This window comes from Pangasianodon hypophthalmus, chromosome 17 (genome assembly GCF_027358585.1).
Source record: "Pangasianodon hypophthalmus isolate fPanHyp1 chromosome 17, fPanHyp1.pri, whole genome shotgun sequence".
NCBI lineage: Eukaryota > Metazoa > Chordata > Actinopteri > Siluriformes > Pangasiidae > Pangasianodon > Pangasianodon hypophthalmus.
This window is the reverse complement of record NC_069726.1, coordinates 13489207-13511363: the sequence shown is the minus strand read 5'-3', so window position 1 is coordinate 13511363 and position 22157 is coordinate 13489207. Positions and strand designations below refer to the sequence as shown.

At 37.7% G+C, this 22157-nt stretch overlaps 1 protein-coding gene and 1 long non-coding RNA gene across 2 annotated transcripts in view; one reads left to right on the top strand and one right to left on the bottom strand.

Annotated features, from left to right (window-relative positions):
* ntm (neurotrimin) overlaps positions 1 to 22157 on the top strand; it is a 365797-nt gene that overhangs the window by 81996 nt on the left and 261644 nt on the right. The window lies entirely within an intron of this gene.
* On the bottom strand, positions 12108 to 17099 carry LOC113543571 (uncharacterized). The gene is made up of 2 exons (XR_008304558.1): positions 12495 to 17099; positions 12108 to 12208 (listed from the first exon to the last, which is right to left on the bottom strand). It is a non-coding gene; the product is annotated as an uncharacterized LOC113543571 (long non-coding RNA).

Here is a 22157-nt window from a genome sequence, read left to right as displayed (position 1 = left end):
TTTCTCTGATTTTTCACCTTTGTCTAATGTTTTTTTTTTAAATTGTTACATTTTTTATATCTTGCATTGGTAGTGCAAGTAATGGGCTGAGAGTTGGTATTTCAATTATAGTTATTTAGTTTTCCTTATCCAGTTTAATATCACAGCTGTAATATAACACATAAAAGCTTGGTGATATTGTATATTGGTATGTTTATGCCATTAAAGCTGCTTTGACTTGAATTGAATTGATTCAAATCAAATTTGATCATCTGTGCACTCTAAGCTTAACACTTATTCAACAACCACCTAGAGTTTTTTCTCTTTAGGTTTCCTAACTTTAATGCTACCCTAGTAACAATCAGCAATGCTAATATAATTTTTAATGACTTTAACATTTTTTTTTTAATTATCATTTTTACCTGGACCCTCTTAGTTGTCAGAGACATTAATATAGCTGGGTCTTCAACTAAGCAGCAAAGGCTGTCCTGCAGTGTTTTGGCTGTCTGTATTAAAGCATTCACATGCTTATGGATGCTCCTGATGTGTGTGTGCACAAGTGTGAATGCTAACAGGAGATAAGGGAATGTGATGGATTCTAAAGTTATCTGATAATTTAAAACACTGTTTCATGTTCATTACAGAAACGGAGCCGTATAATTTCATGTTGGAAAATCATTTCTAACATTGTTCCATCATTATTAAAAACTAAACATGGACCATGAGTGTGGACTAAACTAGAAAGGTGTTTTTCTTTATTTTTCTTATCATTTTTGTTTGCACCGGCCCTCCACATTTTCTAATGCATTTACGTGGTTCTATTTCCCAAATATTGGCCTATTGAAAACAGTAGATTGATTTAAACCACTGGGACCCTGGTAGTTACTATGAATGAATCCTGTAATCTCCGTACATGCATCGTTCATCTTAATAAATGTGGTCTTTCTCTGTTCTGCAAGCTTCATACTTGACCCCTTGTCTGCATCAAAGTAAAAAGCTCCAGATTGTGTGAATTTGTAACCTGTAGGATCCCAGTACAGATTCCATGTGAACACTTGTGGCAAGCTGTCTAAACAAACAAAATAAAACAACCAAAAAAAGTATGATTCCTGTTTGTATCTGGAGTTGTGTCTGTTTAGAACACATTATCAGTTTATTCGATTGTATTTATATTCGGTTACAATCTGTATACACATGTTCACAAATACACATTCATAAACCTTGCACATATTCAGACCTCTGCTCATCCAGGCACATATTTATACACATACATGAGCAAATATTTGCTGAAAATGATATACAGCTGTCTATGACATGGCAAGACTGATGGCTTCATTTATACCCCCCATTGATCTTGGCTTTCTGTGCCCCAGGACAGGTCCAGTGAGGGAGAGAGATAGAGAGTGTGAGAGAGAGGTCTGACTTTGGTCATTATGGTACATTAGAGAAGATAACGAAGGTTAGACTTTATTGACTGCTGTGCTTGCATAGTGAGGTTGGCTTTATCGATCTGCTTTCGTTCATAACTCTGAAATGTCAAATATTGTCATCATTGATTGTCATCTTTCCAGAGCAATCTGGCTTTTCCAAGGTTTGAGAATATTTGCTAATGAATGTTTACAGACATGCCATTTGAACAAGAAAATATAGCCTATATGCTATTTAGTTTAAACTAGGCACCTGATAAGTACTTATCGTCAGTTATACGGATAAACTGAAATCATTGCCATCATGATTGGCAGCTCTCTCTCTCTTGGTATTAATCTGGAACATTTTTGGAGGAAATACATCAGCAAACAGTACTTGGAGTGTTGCCATGTATGGCAATTTCTTGGTATTCACTTGTTCTCTATCTGTCTGTCATGGTCGCACCAAAGGGCACAGAACTACAGTACCCATCAGCCCCAGCACATCAAGTCACATGCCTAACTAATCACTCTCACCTGTCTCGTTATGCCTTGTTAGCACCACTACTTAAGTTCTAGTTTTCATGGTTAAGCTTTTGTTGTAGCTGTTGTTGTCATGTGTGCCACGTTATTGCTTACAGTCTTTATGTTTCTTGCCTTGTATCCACAGGTCATGTTTATGGTTCTTGTTTTCATGGTTTTGGTTGTTTTGTTTGCACTTCACTTAACAAATTACCTGCACTTGCATCTGCCTCCATCTCCATACCGTGACACTGTCACTCAGAAATTTTAATTTGGATATATTTAACAGCATAGTGGGTCCCCTGTCACTTAAGTCACACATAATTTGCAAACACAGTGCCATGGCAGTGTCGAAAAATCAACAACCACAATCTTCTCCTGCTCTGAAACTTAAAGGTTATGAGTCATTATGATGGTGCAGGCTCAGTAGGCATTAGATTGCCTGAAGTGCAGTTTACCAGTAAGATATCTCTTGAACTTACTTTATGTAGGTCTGAAAATGAAACCCCTAATGTGTGCTGTAATCACATCCCTGCTGAGCTCATACACAAGTTGTTAAATTTATGTGCTCTGTTGTACATGCTGTCCAGTGTTAGTTATATATCGTACTGTGTGATTGCTCCATGAGTACTACACTCTCATAACAAAGATACTCTCATGAACGGCAGATTTTGTGAAGACAACACTTTTAATCATATGATAGTTGAGAAAAAAAATGGATGAACCACTTGGTCTGACAAGTGCTAATTCACACAAGCACACAATTTGCACTGATGTTGGATGAGGAGGCCTGTTTCGCAGTCTGCATTCCAATTCATCCCAAAGGTGTTCAGTGGGGTTGAGGTCAGGACTCTGTGCAGGCCACTCGAGTTCTTCCACTCCAGCCTTGGCAAATTCTTCCTTCTAAATCTAAATCCTTATTCTAAAAAATAAGGTTTATATAATAATATTTTTAATAAGAATTTTCTTTAAATTCTGAAATATCACATATATATATATATATATATATATACGTATGTAATCCAACTCTTTGCTCTGCTCAAAATTGATCTCGGGTGTATCCTTGTTAAATTTTTTATTTATTTATTTATACTCCACATTCTCCCAATTTGGTCATTTGCCAAACTCTTCCCTATCACACAACAGCTACCAACCAGGGAAGATGAAGGTTACAACTCCTCTGAGACATGTGAAGCCAGCCAACCTTATCTTTTCGAACTGATCTTGCAAAATCACAGGGCAGCATGATACACTCTGAGGAATGCTGTAACTGACTTCTGTTGCATACCTGAGCTCTACAGACACCATTCTTGTCTGCAGAAACTCCCACATTCTGTCAGGTTGGATGGAGTGTGTTGCTGTACCACTGTTTTTAAGGCCACTCAAGGACATTCCCATACAAAGTCATTCCTGCATTTTCTTGGATCTGTGTTATGTGTCAGTGTTGATTTGGAAGGTGAGCCTTCACCCTAATCTGAACTCTTGAGCAGGTTTGTCTTCACCATCAGCTCCCTGAATGAAGCTCTTCTCCAAGTTTGCTCAGTTTGGTTGGGCATCCAGCCCTTGACACAAAGATGGGGGTGGGTGGGGGGGGGGTGGATAGTATTACTCTCTCACCTGTGAATCGCAGTGATGTAACATAGTGGTACAGCAATACACCCCATACTACCTGACAGAGTGTGAGAGGGCAGGAATGGTAGAAGCTCCCCAAATCCAGGAGCATATAGCATCATACCCAAGACGTCTTAAGGCTGTAATCAGTGTCTGAACTTTGTCACAATGGGTTTCTGTCCAAGCATTAAATTTGGATTTGGGCCCTTTTGAAAATAAAGTATTTGCATGTATAAACTCCACCCCCTTAATATTTCATAAACAGTCACTATTCTTGTAATTCTGTTATGGCCAGTAGCACTGTCTACACCTGCTTACCACCCAAGACAATCACAGACAGGCAGAAAACAAGCCATTCATACAGGCGCAAATAACAGCCCACTGCCCACTGCACTATTTTGGAACAACTGCCTCAGATCATATCGTTTTGTAATGCTGGCTTTTTTGGGATACACTTTTATCCTCATAACCGAAAGGCATTCTGTTCTGATACTTCACTGATACTTAAAATAAGAAAATTGATGTAACTGAATTGACTCTTAGTCACTTTGAAATTACCTTATGAAATTAGATGTATCCTATAAGTTATAATGCATGTATCCCATACCTCCCAGATCTCTCTATAAAATCAGGAAAACCACACTGCAAAAAATTATATCTTATCAAGTGGAAATACCTTGAATATAGTCAAATCTATCTAGTATTTCCTATTATAAGATTACCATAAACCAAATATAAGATTAGTAAACCTATTTCAAGCTTGAAATATCAAGTCTTGTTCTATTGACAGATACTTTTACTCATTTTAAGCATTTATTTCTAAAAAGACACAAATTATCTGCCAATAGAATAAGAAAACTACAAGCTTGAAATGAGTAATAATGTCCAGAAATAGGTTTAATGACCATATATTTTGTTTATTTCAATCTTATAATAAGAAATACTAGATAAAATTGACGATATTCAAGATATTTTCACTTGCTAAGATGACGTTTTTTTTGCAGGGCATGGACTGTCTTTCAAATCCTACATTATTTCATGAGGAAAATACTTAATCTAAATTTCATTGTGTACATCTAAAAGGCAGGAGGAACAAGCTAAAATGATGAAATGGCATAGTTTAACTTTTGGATTGTGCTGTTATCTACTCATCCACAGTTTGGAGTAAGTGCTTGGGCCCCAGGGCAAATGGATCTACTGCACTGCACTAATTCTGCCCCTGGCTGTAATCCCTGCCAAGAGGCTTCATCTAACATTGAATACTTTTTGAATGTACTGGATAGAGCCCATTTTTCTTTTAATGTAGTAGCATTATTAAATTAATACGTAAATATATGAGTTGTTCCAATTATATTGTCTAAAAGTCAGTATTGTCAAAAGGTCAGTCATGCATCAGTTGACCAATTTATTAATACATTGTTCTGAAAATGTAATGGCTGTTGCTGGTGAAGGGCATTTTGTAAATATTCAGTTGAAATGTGGTATTGTATGTATTGTACCTTTTCCATTTCCATTCATTTATAACTAATTATCAATAGCTTACACCCAGCTTGCTCTGTAAATGTTCAACTTTTTTTTTGCTACATTTCTCTCAGAAGGCACATGACATTTTGAAGTGCTAAATGTCCTAAACATTTAAACCAACAATTGATTCTGCAAAACTGACCACTGTTAGCCAAGCATAGATCCCAGTATTTCACATCAGATGGTCACTTATTTAGTAACACTTGTAAATGCACTATGGAATAGAGCTGCATAGACACAACATACAACTTAAATCACTCAGACATGTTTTAGAAACAACAAAAAATGGAGGTGACTGCAGTTTGTCAAAGCAAAATCACAGATAACAATTTCAGTTAACAATAGTTAATGTTAGAATTTTGAGGGAACAGGCAATCCTTTTGCCCCTACATAGCAGTCATTCACACAGAATACTACTAAAACCCTGTGCAGTCTCTGTCAGGTCTTTTTTTCAGTCGAAATACAAGAGCCTTTAGAAATTCAAAATCAATATCGCTCTTTCTCTGAAAATAGTTATGCATTCCACTTTCATGCTTGAATAGGTAAGTGTGGGTCAGATGTTTGTTCCAGTGTGCAGTCTTTCTTTGGCTAGACCTCAGACAGTTGGTCATGTGATGTGGCAACAGTCTGCAAACACAACTCATTTCTGTTTATTTAAAAAAGATATTTATTTTACAATTCAGTGAAGCAAATGGCTTATGCATCTGACATTACTCACCACAGGTGATGGTTAGATTTTAATAATTTTCTTTTATTTTTTTGTCATGACATCAGAAAGTCCATGGTTACCATGGCTACTGGAGTAAAAGGGCATTTCCCCAGCTATTTTCCTAATTGACTACCACATGCTTTCTCCTTTTATTATAGTGTTATCATCTTTCTCATATCAGTAAATAAATTTGTTTTTGCCAATATCTAGTGCTATTTTCTTTCATTCAGGTTCAAAGCTTATATTAATATACAATATATGACCTACAATAGTAATTTGTAGAAGTAAGGCTGCGGCATGGGTTCGATTCCCGGGCAGGGCAGCAACCCAGACATTGGAAGTGTACTCTCAGTGCCAGTCCCAAGCCCGGATAAAATGGGAGAGGTGCGTCATGATGGGTATCCGGTAAAACCTGTGCCAAGTCAAACATGTGGACCAATGATCCGCTGTGGTGATCCGCTGTGGTGACCCTAACAGGAGCAGCTGAAAGAACGACAACATCAATGGATGAAATCATTTGGAATGGTCATAGTGGTGCAACGCTCTATGTGCAAATGATTGGGTAGTTATCCGGGGCAGAGTAAATTGTACTTTATGGGTCAAATGATACGTTTACCAATTTAGGACCAGTCACATCCATCACAGAAACCATTGTTATCATGACAGCACAATAAATTTTAAGTGCCAATCTTCAGTTTTGTGAATACCAGCATGATGTAAAACTGTCTTCAAATGTGTATGGTCCTTAGTCCTTACTTCACCTCTCTTGTTCTCTTTTTCACTCGTAGCCGTTCTCGCTTCTGCTCCATCTTGGCCATAAAAAGGCTTTCAGAGCACAGCACAAGAGCCGTGAGAGTGGCACACTGAAATGGAGCAGCTCTTCCTTCAATACAGCCTTGCTCTTACCAATTGACAAGTTGAATGTGTGCTGAATTGGTTGATTCATCCAGCCATGGCCAAATGTACTCAGAGAGCTTCTGGATCCTTTCAGAACTGTTCCTTACATTTTTGAAGGGCAAACTAAGGCACTGCAGGATTTGCCAATAATGATGTTATATAGAAGTCCTGTGTGGCATTTGACACATACATGTACTGTATGTCTACAAGACTGATCATAATTGATTTGACTAAGGGAAAAGATCAGAGTGTAAATTTTAAATTATTTCTACACAGGCTGTATATCACAGACTAATACTTTTATATGAAACAATTGTTGGATATCATGAAAGATTAACATGAAAATAATATATTTTAAACTTAATTTAATGTGTTCTTTACTGGATGTGCATCAAAATATAACCAGAAGATCAGTGATACTGCTTTATCAGGTTTATTGAACAAAAGTTCCAATAATCACATATTTCTCCTTAAAGCACATAACAAAATTGCTATTAAAAATCAAAACAATAAATAATTAAATATTGTTGAATATTATTAAATTTTTGCACTTCAATTTCATAAAGGTATTTTCTGGATAAAATAAAAATGAATAAACATATAATTATTTTAGCATTATTATTACTATAGTTTCTATTTAATCTTAATCAGAAGTTTTCCTTATGTATCTTTATAATGGCTATGTTCTTTTATCAGTGTTTTCTTGTGAACCTGTGTAGACACACTCGTTCTTCTCCCTAAGCAGCCAATTCAGAGAGAGATATGCACCACGTGTATCTGTCAGCCACTGCTTATCAGAGTGCTGCACAGCTTGGCCTTGCCCAGAGGGGGGAGACTTCTGTTGCTGTCTGCACGTGCATTCTGTTGCCCTTTTTCGCACCGTATTTCTCTCTCTCCCTCTCTCTGCAGTGGCCTCTGACACACAAACTTCATCTTTACTCTCACAGAATTCATACATACATTGTTAGCAGCGACAGAAAGCAAGATTTTTTTTCATAGAGATGCTGTGTTTTGCGTCGTGCCTCACTTCAGTGCTCCTTAATTGTCATTTAAAAGACATCTATAGGGAAAAAATATCTATGCTTTGTTGATGTTCAGCTGCTTTATAATTCATTTGTGGCAGGTTTTTATTTGAGGTTGTATTACAGCAAGCGAGCAAGGACATCTCAGTGAGAAATGAAGGTCTTGTTCCAGTATAATGAGCTGATGTGCCATCACTGTCAGGTGTGCTGATTCTATCTGTGTGGAGAGCAGAGACTCCGGCAGCTGGGAGAGATCAGTATCATGCCCCATAAAATTCTCTCTCTTTTCCTCTCTCTCCCTCTCTCTCTCTCTTTCTCCCACTCTCTCTCGGGTTTTGTAGGTAGGGATATCCCTGAATAAGTTATTTGGGCTTCTGAAAAGAAAATGCAACTTGTGTGTGTTTTGCAGCTTTATGAGTATATTAAGGAGGTGTTGATAGGGCTATAGGACAGCTATATAAGAATGTCCTTACAATCAACCTAAACATTTACAGTGGGGGAAAATAAGTATTCGGACACTTCTGTTTTTGTTATTTAATATACATCCAGTGCATATATCCTCTTTAAATTTACACACATTACGCATTGTGTGTGTAATTGTGTAAATTTACATGTCTTTTCACTTTGTACTTATAAATATAAGAAAAAGGTGTGTATTCATAAGCATATACAATATGTGTTTAAACAATGAAATTGATCAACAATGTTCTTTATAAATAAAATGTACTTACTTACTTACCGCACATTAACAAAAACTGTTGCAAAACTTACAAATTTGTTGCAAAACTTACAAATTACAACTTGCAGGCATCTAAGGTAAGGAATAATTAGCATCTTGCAGCACTGTGATACAATTTTGGCTCATTCCTCCTGGCAAATTGTCTTCACTTTTCCATGGTTAAAGATTTCTTGGTTAATGAGATTAAATTCTCCTCTAGTATGTTCCGTTTCATCGCTCCATTCATGTTTTCTTCGATGACTTGTGGTGCCCCAGTACTGTTTGCAGAGAAGCAGCCCCATTCAGTTTAGTTGGAACACCATGATGACACATTGGTAATAATATGACAGAGCTTGCAAAGTGATGTTAATTGGGAAATGGAACAAAAATAGCCACTTGGTTTTGATAACTATGTTTTGACAGTAAAAATCATTACACTGTAAAAACAGTTAGATAAGTATTATATGTACATTTTATCTGGCTGTTAGGTGAGTTTTCCTGAGTATTCCTGGAGGTTTGGTTTTGATGTTTGACATCATCACCATCATACAGTGACTGTAAAGTTAGTTGTCATGGCATTGTAATGTATGTCGGCTCAGAAAGTGTCATAACACAACCTTATATCAACAAAAATCTGTCACTTGATTTAGAGATTTTGTCAACTTGTCATCAGACATTGAGAAAGTCAATCTTTATTCCTCTTTGAATAAGCATTTATATATAAAACCTTATTCCAGTACGCATTGACTGTCATAAAGACTGCTTCTGTCAAGTTGTCAGGAAGGGCTTATGTAGCTGTCATGTAGCCCTATGAACACTACTCTTAAATACACTAAAAAAATGATCATGCAACTTTAAAATAACTGACAGGCAGCTAGTAGTTTGTAGTTATACTTATGTTACTTATATTAGTTTTTAATAAATATTAACTGCATGCTGTCCAGATTTGGTGAGTCTGTGCATACTGTAGTCTTGGATTCCTGTTCTTGGCTGACAGAAGTGGAACCTGATGCAGTCCTCTGCTGTTGTAGCCCATCTGCCTCAGGGTTTGAGGTGTTGTGCATTCTGAGATGCTTTTCTGCTCATGACCATGGTCATAAAGTGAGGCTGTTGGAGTTACTGTAGCCTTTCTGTTAGCTTGAACTAATCTGGCCAGTCTCTTGTGACTTCTCTCATCAAAAAGAGAATTCCACCCACAGAACTGCCGTTTACCGTTTTTTTTTTTGTTTGTTTTTTTTTTTGTTTTTTGTACCATTTCATGTAAACTCTAGAGAGTGTTGTGTGTGAAAATCCCAAGATGTTCCCATCTGGCACCAACAACCATGCCATCATAAAAATGCACTGACATCATATTTTTCCTCCATGTTGATGTTTGATGTGAACATTAACTGGAGCTCTTGACCTGTACTTGCATGATTTTTTGTGGTGCACTGCTGCCACATGCTTGGGTGCTTGGATAATTGCATGACTGTGTGGGTGTACAGGTGTTTCTATTAAAGTGTCTGGCAAAGGTATATATACTGTAGATATACCTAGACCTGTGGCTTGTGAGTAAGTGGCATCCAAACCAGGTCCAAATGTGTCATAACACAGCCCACATATCTGTGCTGGAAAAAGGAACAGAGAACACCTCTTCTTAATCTGGTGTTCAGATTAATGCCTGTAAGGCTGCATATAGTGTCATATTTGACACATTTATGCTATCTCTGCGTAAGAAAAGTGTCAAATATGACAATAGGTCTGTCTGTTTTAGCATGATTTACAAAAGCTGCAGTGGCTTTGGTGGGGAATAAACAGAGACTCTGTAAAAGATATTAGAATTTCAAATAATTTAGTAGGTTTGCTTGTGGGTGACACAATCATTCCATGTAAAGCTGTAAGGGTGCATTGCTTTATATGGTTCATTCTACACAAGTGGTGCAAATTCAGGGTTTGTAAAAGAATGTAAGATTCTTTTACTTTACGTTGGACAGAAACCGAAATTTATAAATTAACTAAATGTACACTACAGTCTTTTTACAGCACAAAAACATCTGGGTCTAGTATGTCAATACTATTGGATTGACGTGCTATTTAGCATCTCTAATGTGCAAATTTAAATGTAGCCATGGTGACACTGAAACATGTACTTGTTATTCTATCTCTCCTTCTTGTCTGCTCTTCTGTTCTTTATTGATTTTAGTGATTTGTCTGTCACATTGTATCTCTTTTTTTTTATTTTTAGTTTTTTTTTATTTCCTGATCAGTACAGTGATGTATCTTAGGGTTAAGGTATTAGGTAAACCAAAATGTTCAAAGAAAGTGGAAAACTCATTGCTTTCAGCCATCAGAGCCAAGCAGAAACCCAGAAACCCCTGCCAGTCAGTTATTATGTAAATCCTGTATATACCTGGGGAAGAATAGAGTTGCACAGACACAAACACAATGACCAAAAATTTATCAATGCACACTCATTGTGAATAATTTCACAATGTGAACAATTGTGAATAATTGTAAATGTAATATCTGTAATATATTTTTATTTTTTAATGTATAACTGAATAGAAATGAATAGTCATGTTCAGAATTTCCATGTAAGCTGGTTTATTGTTATTGAAAATGCTCCATCACAATTTATTCATTAAAAAGTTTGTGTGTATATACATACATACACACACACACACACATATATATATATATATATATATATATATATATATATATATATACAGTATAATGGATATTATTTTCCATTATGAATATTCAGTTATATATTTTCGTGGTGAAAGTAGCCGTAATACAGTATTTTGTGGTCAAAATCATGGTATCATAACATCACTAGTATACATACTGTTTAACCCATAGCAACCCGTACATGTACATGCATGTGTGTATTATCTCTTGTGTCTGCTTGGTTCATCAGGATTGATTCTTTAGTTTTATAAATAGGGCATGTTGCTGACTTGGGCCTGCTTCCTCATGCCATATTGATTGATGAGTGAGTTGTGTTGTGCTATTTCTGTGCTGGGGGTCTATCTCTCGACAGAGTAGATACCCTTGACTTATCCAGCATTAAGGGGCCATGCTGTAAAAAAGCAGATGTTAAGGCAGGATTAAGCCGACTATATCACAAAACTGATGAGGGCTCAGAGTAAGAAAAGAGTGTGTAATGTAAGACTAGATGAGGGGCCATGTTACAGACATCTTCTAGATTCATTTGCAGACTATAACTATCTGTTTAGTCTTTCAGCATATTTCGAAGAGCACAATCTGTTTATTTCGATGGTTGAGAGGAATTGAGAGCAAAGCTACAGTGTATTCAACCTTTGAGGATTAAAGTTGGGCGTGAAATTGTTGTAAACTGATACTGATATCATGAACTCGGTACCTGCACCAGAGTGATTCATTTTGATATCTTCTTTACCTGAGAGCGCACTCTGATTTTTAAATGTAATACAACATACATGTGTAAGGTTTGATGTCTAACATATATGTTCTATATTTCCTATTTGAAAAGGATTAAAAGTTAAACATTAACAATATAGTTGAAAAATGAGATTTATCTGATTTATTTATTTTTATTTATTTTAGTTTAGTTTGATTTATTTTAATTTATTTGATTTATTAACAGCACAAATAGGATTATTTGTGAATTTAAAAAAAAAAAAATCATCATGGTGCAATGCATGGCTCTGATCAGAACATTTCAAACGTTTTACAGTAACAATGGGGAGGCCACATGCATGTGCAGAGTATCTTTATTTGGGATAATCCAGGAATTGGCATCACTACAGGCAGTGGGAGTCAAAAATCCGCAGTCAAGGCAATCATAGGATAATCCCTAATCATTAAACAAAAACATGATTAAAGACCAGAAACAAACTACAGGAACGCACATTTGCAGTGGGGACAACTAGGAAAAAAAGCTTAGAGATGAGCTACATATTGGCAAGGTATATGACAAACAATATACACTCACCATCCACTTTAACAGGAACACCTATACAACTGCTCATTTATGCAGTTATCCAATCAGTTATACAATCATGCAGATACAGGTCAAGTGCTTCAGTTAATGTTCACACCAAACATCGGAATGGGGAAAAATATGATCTCTGTGACTTTACCATGGCATGGTTGTTGGTGCTAGATGGGCTGGTTTGAATATTTCAGAAACTGCTGAGCTCCTGAGATTTTCACACACAACAGTCTCTAGAGTTTACACAGAATGGTGAGAAAAACAAAAAACATTGAATGATCAACAGTTCTGTGGGTGGAAACAGTTGAAGATTTAAAAAAAAAAAAACACCTGGTCTTTTCCCAGTCTTCAGCTGTCCAGTTTGGGTGAGTCTGCGCCCATGATAGCCTCAGATTCCTGTTCTTGGCTGACAGGAATGGAACCTGTTGTGGTCTTCTGCTGTTGTAGCCTATCCACCTTATGTTCTGAGATGCTTTTCTGCTCACCACAGTTCTGCTGTTGTAGCCCATTCACCTCAAGGTTTGATGTGCTGTCTGTTCTGAGATGCTTTATTGCTCACAACGGTTGTAAAGAGTGATTATTTGCGTTTCTATAGATTTCCTGTCAGCTCAGATCAGTCTGGTCATTCTCCTCTGATATCATCAACAGGGTGTTTCAGCCTGCAGACCCTCCACACACCACTCGAAACAATCTGGCCATTTTCCTCTGACCTCTCTTATCAACACTCAATGTTCTCAGGAGATTAGCAGTTTCTGAAATACTCAAACCAGCCCACCTGGCACCAACAGCCATGTCAGAGTTAAAGTCACAGAGATCACACTTCTTCCACATTCTGATGTTTGATGTGAACATTAACTTCAACTTCATTAAGTTCTTGACCTGTATCTGCATGATTTTATGTACTGGGCTGCTGCCACATGACTGGCTGATTGGATAACTGCATAAATGAGCAGGTATACAGGTGTTCCTAATGAAGTGGACAGTGAGTGTATGTTCCCGCTCTCAGCTTGGGACTGATGTGTGCTGTTTGCTATGATATATGCATTTGTTTGGATTTTGGCCCTGTCTCCACTCATGTCATGGCACTGGTTGATTACCCTAATATGTTCACCTGTTCGGTGTCTCACCTTGATTAATTTGATCATTTCTGCCTTGTTGTTTCTGTTATTCCTCCTTGCAAAGCCATGCTTTTGTCTTCTTAAGTCCATGCTTTTGTTTCCTGTGTTCTCTGTTTTTGTGTTTTGATTATGGATTATCCTCATGATTATGGATTATCCTTATTTCATACTAACCAATCTTAGTAATGCCTGAAATCATGTGTTTGCCAAGACAAAATAAGATCAGCGCTTCTTCTTACTTTTTAACCTTTTTAATGAAGAAAGCTTGGCAGTTCACCACTGTTGATGTATACAGTGAGTGCATTCAGGGCAAGTGAAAGCAGTGTTGTTTCTCATGCAGCCAAAAGCCGACTTCCTCAATAGAGATTAATTCAGTCTGTCATTATGTATTTCTTTAGGATTGATGTATTAACAGGCTTGAGAGTTACATGGGTAAGTCATTCCTATAATTTTAACACGTAGAGCCATACAAAGGACGTCTGTTTGTGCACTTATCTCTTTTTGCACTGTTATTGACATTTAAAAGACAAAGAGGTTGGAGTTGCACAGAGCCCTGGATTTGTTTGGATGTAAGTTGTGTTTCCTGTAAGCTATGTATCCATGAACTGATGTCAGTCAGTATGCTTTGAGTACAGTGTGAATTGATTGTGTACAAGGTGCAGAATATGCTTCAGTGTTTGGTAGGCCTGATATGATTCTGTTAGTGCTTTAGGAGAGTTAAATCCCAGTATTCAGGCGTAGTATCTGGACATGATTCACTTACAAATGTCCTTGTATCTACCGCTGGCTCCCAGTTCTGCAACAGACCTGCTATTCATCACCACCCATCTCTTTCAGCAGTCTGTTTAGTTGGCCACTGGGTGAATCCCAAATTTGATTTGAAACTCACAGCAACAGCTTAGTGCAGATCACTGAGTGGAACTGATTTTTTGCACTGCCTTTGCTTGTATTGATGTGTTTATAATCTTGCTGAAATCCTTGATAGGTTTGATAAGTGGCTTATAGAATTTTCAGATCATTAGCCCTCTGTGGGATTTTGTCATTTATAAATGCCATAAGGAAAAGCTCTTGTAAAAAACAACCACCAAGAAATATCCTATGAAGGGTTAAACTAATTATTCTGTAATCTAAGTCAGATGGTCTCAGTTGGAGATCAGTTAAGACACAAGACTATACATGTTTTTCAACATGATACATTTTTTTGTACGTAGAAATGATTCTTTCTCAAGTTCTGCAGTTAAGACTTAGAGGTTCCTTTTTATCTGCTGACTTGCCTTGAAGTATCTCCTTGTAAACAAGGTTGATATCATTAGTGTCCAAGATCAATAAGGAACAAACAAAACAGTTCATAAATATCCATATGAAATTCTTTATTTTCTATTTGTGCAATCATTCATAAGCCTACTGGAAATCTTTATTCTAGCATAACCATTCTCAGTCCTGCAAGTTTCAGAGCTCAGTAAATTAAAAAAATATATATTGTCTTTAATTATTATTGCAATTATAGTAATAGTAGTTATAGTTCAGAAATGAAACAATCCTCACAAATGGGTCAGTCAACTAAAGTAAATGTACTGAAATTGAACAGCTAGTTATTTTGGCGATATATTCAGTCAGAGACATTCGAAGGTAATGTTACCTGGTCAATATTTATGTTGAAGGGGGTGACAACTAACAATAGTGATATTTTAGGTCTATGTTTTAAATCTCTCTTAAGTGTGCCTGGGAGATGTTAGTGTTTCTCCATGGACAGTTAGCCAAATTAACTTATCTAGCTGACTACAATATGAGGATATCTGATACCAGAAATGTGTAGAGGAAAAAAATCAGTAATGTATCCACTACACAGTGGAGAGATAGCTAAAATTATTTCAGCAAAACTATTTTAGGACCACTCTGAAAACTTTTCATGTGGCTTGGGACGGGGCTAATAATTGTCTGAATGAGCAGCCTGGTCTCCATAGTAACCAGTGACCTCTGCTCAGTAGACAGATGTGCTGGTTCTCCTGTGAATGCCATGGTCACAGAGATCGTTTTCTAAAGAATAGTCTAATATCAGCACTTGCAATGATGCCTTAGCTAATACTGCTATGCTGCTTTGTATATTTGTTATTAGATTACATGTATTTTTGAGCTAAACATGAACTTTGTGTTATAAATCTGACATAAACATGCCCTAATTACACTATATGGCCAAACGTTTGTGGACACCTGACCATCATACTCATATGTGCTTTTTGAACAGCCCGTTCCAAATTTAGTCCCCCCTTTGCTGTTATAATAACCTCCACCCTTCTGGGAAGAATTCCACTGGTGTGGCTGTGGGGATTTGCCCATTCAGCCACAAGAGCATTAGTGAGGTCAAGCACTGATGGCAGGTGAGAAGGCCCTGGGTGTTCCAATTCATCCCAAAGGTGTTCAGTGGGGTTGAAGTCAGGGATCTGTTCAGGCCACTTGAGTTCTTCTGCTCCAACCTTGGCAAACCATGTCTTCATGGACCACGCTTTGTGCACAGGAGCAGTGTCATGCTGGAACAGGATGTTTCAGTAAAATGAAACTGTAACGCATATAAAGACATCCTATACAATTGTGTGCTTCCAGCTTTGTGGCAACAGTTTGGAGAAAGCCCATGTATAGGTGTGATGGTCAAGTGTCCACCAACTTTTGGCCATATAGTGTAGGTTATGTAGCAATGTCAAGTTACCATTACAGGTAACTGTCATGACAGCTGCTATAATGTTATGATAAATTATGTCATATGCTAGGTGTACTTGAGTAAACATAGCCACCATAACTAAGTGGGGGATGTGGTAGCTCAGTGGTTAAGAACTTGGGCTTCTGTTTGGAAGGTTAAGAGTTCAAATCCCTGCGCTACCAAGCTGCCACTACTGGGCACTTGAGCAAGGCCCTTAATCCTCAACTGCTCAGTTGTGTAAGTGAGGTAATTGTAAGTTGCGCTGGGTAAGGGCATCTGCCAAATGCTCTAAATGTAACTGGCAAGCAGCAACAAATCCTTGTCTTAATTGGTTTTAAGCAATACAGTCAGGTCCATAAATATTGGGACAGTGACACAGTTTTGGTAATTTTGCCTCTGTACACCACCACAGTGGATTTGAAATGAAGCAGTCAAGATGTGACTGAAGCGTAGACTTTCAGCTTTAATTCAAGGGGTTTAACAAAAATATTGCATTAACCGTTTAGGAATTACAGCCATTTTTTTACAGAGTTCCTCCATTTTCACAGGCTCAAAAGTAATGGGACAATTGACTGATAAGCAGTTTCATGGCCAGCTGTGGCCTGTTTCCTCCTTATATTATGATAAATTAAGGAGATAAAAGGTCTGGAGCTGATTCCAAGTGTTGAATTTGCATTTGGTAGCTGCTCATGGGAACTCTCAATATGCCGTCCAAAGAAGTGTTGATGCAAGTGAAGGAGGCCGTCATTAGGCTGAAAAACCAAAACAGACCTATCAGAGAGATAGCAGAAACTTTAGGAGGGCCAAATCAACAATTTGGTACATTCTTAAAAAGAAGGAATGCACTGGCGAGCTCAGCAACACCAAAAGGCCTGGGAGACCACAGAAAACAACTAAAGTGGATGATTGCAGAATTCTTTTCTTATTGAAGAACAACCCCTTCACAACATCTAGCCAAATCAGGAACACTCTGGAGGAGGTAGGCCTATCATTGTCAAAGTCTACAATCAAGAGCCACCTTCATGAATGTAAATACAGACGGTTTACCTCAAGATGCAAACCGCTGGTAACACTCAAGAACACAAAGGCCAGATTAGAATTTGCTAAAAAAACTCTAAAAAAAAAAGCCTGACCAGTTCTGATTCAAGATTAACTTGTACCAGAATGATGGGAAGAGAAAAGTATGGAGAACGAAAGGAAGGGCTCATGATCCAAAGCATACCACATCATCCGTCAAACATGTGGAGGCAGTGTTATGGCATGGGCATGTTTGGCTGCCAATGGAACTGGGTCACTGGGGTTTATTGATAATGTGACTGTTGATAGAAGTAGCAGGATGAATCCTGAAGTGTACAGAGCTATACTTTCTGCTCAGATTCAGTCAAATGCTGCAAAACTGATAGGACAGCGCTTCACAGTACAGATGGATAACAACCCAAAACATACTGTGAAAGCAGCCCAAGAGCTTGGAAATTAAATGTTCTTAAATGGCCGAGTCAGTCACCTGACCTCAACCCAACTGAGCGGCTTTTCACTTACTGAAGACAAATCTGAAGGCAGAATGACCCACAAACAAGCAGCAACTGAAGATGGCTGCAGTAAAGACCTGGCAAATCATCTCAAGGGAGGAAACTCAGCATTTGGTCCAGACTTCAGGTAGTCATTGACTGCAAAGGATTTACTTCCAAGTAATAAAAATAATCCTAATATTTATGATTATATTAGTTTGTCCCATTACTTTTGAGCCTGTGAAAATGGAGGAACTCTGTAAAAAATGGCTGTAATTCCTAAACGGTTAATGCAATATATTTGTTAAACCCCTTGAATTAAAGCTGAAAGTCTACGCTTCAGTCACATCTTGACTGCTTCATTTCAAATCCACTGTGGTGGTGTACAGAGGCAAAATTACCAAAACTGTGTCACTGTCCCAATATTTATGGACCTGACTGTATATTGGTGTAACCTCCTCATATACATTTAGCCACCTATAAGTAACATATTTATAATATTAACATATAACATTTTCCCAAAAAACCCTCAGGTCTTACATTTTTTTCATCACCCATTTACAGTGATAACAAAGAGACAGACAGTTCACGATGAACAATCACTGACTCCACCTTTAATGTAGACATTACATTGGTTTGACAATTTTGTCTGAAGTTCTCCGTTTTGTAATTCTGCTTTCAGCCTAAACTTTTCAGTTCTGCAAAATTGTATTTTTTTTTTTTAAATTTCCAGCTTTGAGAACGCTATTGTAGTAAAATGCACTGAAGGTTATTGAAGGAGCTTGGCGCTCAGGTGTTATTTGTGTATTGTTCAAAATATCAGACATACACCAAAAGATACTTTAGCCTACACGCAGCATTATTCAACATGTTTTCTATTTGAAGTCAAAGAAGAAGAAAATGGAAATAAAGACATCACCGTTTGCCTTTGTGGTCAGATCAGCTGTGTCCCATGTAGTTAGGATAAGTATTAAGATGAACAATGATATTCCAGCATTCACAAGAAACATCTGTCATCGTCTGTTGCATTGCTCTGATGCATCATACCATTATCATGTTTTCATTCAGGGTCGATTGCCATTACATTTTGTGGCCTCATTTTTGTCTGTAGTTAATCTGATTGTAACTTATATTCATGTTGATATAATATCACTTATCACTTTAACATCTGACTGTATCTTTTGTACTGATAAAGGATCTCAGGGAGTCAGGAAAATGTCAAAGAGATCATACAGCCAACGCTAAATCACCTTTTTGGAGTGACATGCATTCAGCTTGGAGAGAGAAAAGGAACAGGAGATACAGAGAAAGGATGATACTGAGAGTTGATAATAATAATAATAATAATAATAATAATAATAAACATGAGAATAGAAAAATAGCAATTATAATTTATTACATGTTCATGTACAACACATGAGGATAGATGGATGTTTTTGCTCTAGTCTGCAGGCAATCGACAGAAAAATGTCTAATCTCTAAAAACTTCTCTCTTCTGAATTTCAATTGCAAAATTGCCCTGGCTGTGGCACTGTCTTCATGTACATTCAGGTGTTTTATAGCATGGGTAAAGCAAAAAGGTGCAGAGCTTGTGATCGTAAGAGCTAGGACTCAGACATATGCCACCGTAGAAGCACATGCTGGTTCATTTTGACTTTCACATAAAGGGATGGGTCAGAGCAGTGGATGAGCAATATTGCTGTATCACTTGGAGTGCTTTACTCAGGGCCACAGCGGGAGCACATCACACTATTGAGTAGACTGCCATCAGTACTGGATTCATGCCTAGAGCTTAGGACAGTTACCTGGTGGCAGAGTCAGGGGTCCGTATCTATATACTTAACTGCAGGCTGAGTTTATTCATATCTCCTTTTTTAAATGAAAGCTCAATGTAATCTTCTAATAGCCTAGTGGTGAACATGCATACATACGTATATACATATTTAGCCTTAGAATTATTCATAGTAAGCAAGATTTGGGCCAAAGCACCCCTGAAGTTATAAATGTAAAAAAAAAAAAATTGTCAGGATTTGACAATATTACTGGAGACAAATGCATCAAACACAGTGGTATTATTTATAGAAATGACACCAGGTAAACACTCCAATGTTAGGCAAAGACAAAAAAGTCAGAAAAAGCAAACGAAAGGGTCAAAAACCATAAAGCGAGCAAAATTGCAAACAAATAAGCAAATTGGCAAAACAAGAAGGGCAAACACTAAGAGAGAAAGAACTACTTAGTGATACAGGCAATGAAGCACTAACAAGAACCAAGGGGAAAGTGTATATATAGTAGACTGAGTAATGAGTTACGGAGTATTTGGCTGGCGCATTACAGCTTTTAGCTTGAGGAAAATGGTGAATTGGATTGGTTGTGGACTTGGGATTTTGGGAATTGGAGTTCACACAGAGTGGTAGGGTTGTGACATCGGGGGTGGGTGAATCACTAGTCTGGGCACCTGGCACAAACAGATTATGACTATGATCTCCTGACTACCAGGATCACCTGGATACCTTTTTTGTTCATAGGTGACGCATACCAAGACCTTGTCCAAACATGTCACAAAGGAAGTATTTGATATGAATCCTGTTGATATACAGCCACTCTTCCCTCTGTTCTTCTCGCCTTGTATATGTGTGCACCTTGGAGCTATCTGCATAACAGCTTGTGACTACGTTTGGAGCAAAAGGTAACCTGTCCTCCAAAACTGGCGATAGACTGCTGCCATCTACTTTCATCTCTTCACAGAGTATATATTGTACTCATTGGAGCCATTCGGACTCCCTTCCCTCATTGCCTTGTTATCTATCATTGCCGTCTGCGAGTTTGATAAGAACTGTGCTGTTGCTCAGTCTGACAGTCACCTCTTAGTTCCTCTGCGTCTTCCCTCAACACTAAATTTTTTTACATCATCCACCATCTGGCGACCTGCAGGATTGTGAATATGTGATGCTGTCCACAACTAAGCTTGCGAAGTTAGCTAAGATGCATACATGACCTGGAGTTAGGCTTTCCTCCATTTCCCGTATCTCCACTGAGTGGAGACTTCCGTTGACTGTTCACTCAGTCCTGTTGAGGGTATATGCATCGCATCACATCACCATGGATAGTGTCTTGATGGGGGCTTATAAACTTGTCACAACTTATCTGAAGGAAGCTAGGCAGCTTTGTGCCTTGGTAAATTACATAAAATTAGACAAGTTAAAATACATTTGCTACAACATTTTTAAAAGCCTATTTAGTTACATTTTCTGGAATCCAAAACATAGGACTGAAAAAGTACATTAAAGCATTCACTTGCCATTGGGTAATTGAACAACATAGATAAAAGAGCTAGTTGTAGTGCTAGCTGATGACTAACCTCTTGTGTTTGCTATGAAGGAAATGGTAGTATTTGAAGTAGCATTTGACTATATAAGGCTATGGTGCTGTGTCATAGTACAGGTGGTTACTCCAGTGTTACCTCTGTGTCCCTGACACAATCCCAGACAATCCCACCAAATCCTGTCCTCCCAGTAATCACCCTCATCTCAAATCCACTAATTCACTTCTTCTTTTGTTGTCTTATCTCTGAAGTGATGACGGGCATGTTCACCCCTTGCTAGTTTATACTTAGCTCTCTGTATGGGCTGTTTTAAATCCCTGTATAAATTCATCTCGTTATCATTCACTGTGCAACTCGCACTGTTCACAACATTTCTTTTGCATTATAATACTCGCACTACCGGCTCTTTCAGCTCAAAAGGTGTTCCAGGCATGATGCCGTTATCTGCCTTGACAGCTTGCCTTAGCATTGCCCAAGCTTCTGATATACTGCAGATAGACCCCATATCAATGTGTAGAGACTAGCTCATCCATCAAGCCTGGGCTATGATACATTAGAACACCAGGACAGAGTCAGAGTAAGGAGGTTCGGTTGGCTAAGGGTGCTAGGAGACATTTTGTTAGATACGGAAAGGAATAGATTTTTTTTTTTTTCCAGAATAGTGGAATGAGCTAAATGTATCATTTAGAGGTTATTCACCTTCTCATGGCTTTGTGATTTCTTTCTTTCCTTCTTTCTTTCTTTCTTTCTTTCTTTCTTTCTTTCTTTCTTACTTTCCTTCCTTCCTTCCTTCCTTCTTTCTTTCTTCCTCTGACAGTAGCCAGTATCAGGCAATGCACAAGCTCTCAACAGAAAATAAGAACTGGAGCAGGCAATGGAACTATTTTCATTTGGCAGCAAGTGAAACTAATAGTATCACTTCTTGGTGGGCCGCTTGTGCAATAGATATCACATACAGAGTTTATGATGCAAAAATGCTGTACTTATTATAGTAGCTTGATCACAATAGTATTCAAGTGAACAAAATGCAAAGCCACTGTATTGTAATATCTAATGTAATATCTAATTTGCTACCTTTTTGTAACACTATGTATATATATATGTGTGTGTGTGTATGTGTGTATATATAATAATGTGGTATTAGCCTGTCATTTAAATGACTATA